This window comes from Carlito syrichta, unplaced genomic scaffold (assembly GCF_000164805.1).
Source record: "Carlito syrichta isolate Samal-C Ts95f unplaced genomic scaffold, Tarsius_syrichta-2.0.1 Scaffold305636, whole genome shotgun sequence".
Taxonomy (NCBI): Eukaryota; Metazoa; Chordata; class Mammalia; order Primates; family Tarsiidae; genus Carlito; species Carlito syrichta.
Genome location: NW_007249732.1, coordinates 75,906 through 76,891, shown reverse-complemented (window position 1 = coordinate 76,891; position 986 = coordinate 75,906).

Genomic DNA, 986 nt, shown 5'->3' with positions numbered 1-986 from the left:
AGTACAGTGGCATGGTCATGGCTCATGGCAGCCCTGACCTTCTGGGCTCAGGTGATCCTTCTGCCTCAGCCTCCCAAGTAACTGGGACTATAGGTGTGTGCCGCCATGCCTGGCTAATTTTTTGATTTTTGTAGAGACAAGGTCTCACTTTTTTTTTTTTTGAGTTGGAGTCTCACTTGCCCAGACTGGAGTGCAGTGGCCGCTCCCGGCCACCGCAGCCTCCACCTGCTGGGCTCCGGCGATCCTTCCGCCTCAGCCTTCCAAGTAGCTGGAACTACAGGCGTGCGCTACCACGCCCGGTTAATTTTGATTTATTGTAGAGATGAGGTCTCGCCAAGTTGCCCAGGCGGGTCTTGAACCCTCAGGCTCAGGCAATCCACTCACCTCAGCCTCCCAAAGGTGTGGGATTACAGGTTGAGCCACCGAGCCTGGCTAAGTTCTCACTTTGTTGTTCAGACTAGTCTCAAACTCCTGGCCTCAAATTATCCTCTCTCCTCGGCCTCCCAAAGTGCTGGGATTACAGGCGTGAACCACTGCTCCCAGCCTTTTCTGTATTTTCTTCATGCTGACCTGACCTGTGACAGTGGGCTTCAGTCTCCACTCCTGGCTCTTGGCCAGCCTTAACCCTGGTCTGCTTGGCTGGGGCTCTGCCTTCCTGCATGGTGGGCCCTCCTCATCTCCTCATCTCCATGCCCCTCCTCCTTACAGACTGTGTCTTGCTCTGTGTGGATGCTTTACCAGGAGCCCTCTGCTGCTGCTGGCTTCGGCGCTCTCGCCTGTGCCATTGTGCTCCTGCTGTCAATCCAGCCTTTTAGGGCCTGGCTGTGTGGCCCACCATCCCTCCCCAGCTCACACCAGCCCCTGGACACTGAATCATGCAGCTGGAAGGGGGTGGTGGAGGGAGTCAGTTCTCTCCTCCTCAATCCTGTCTTCTGCCATCCCTCCCCCCCACCCTGTGCTGAGACCCCCAACATTGAGAAGCTGGA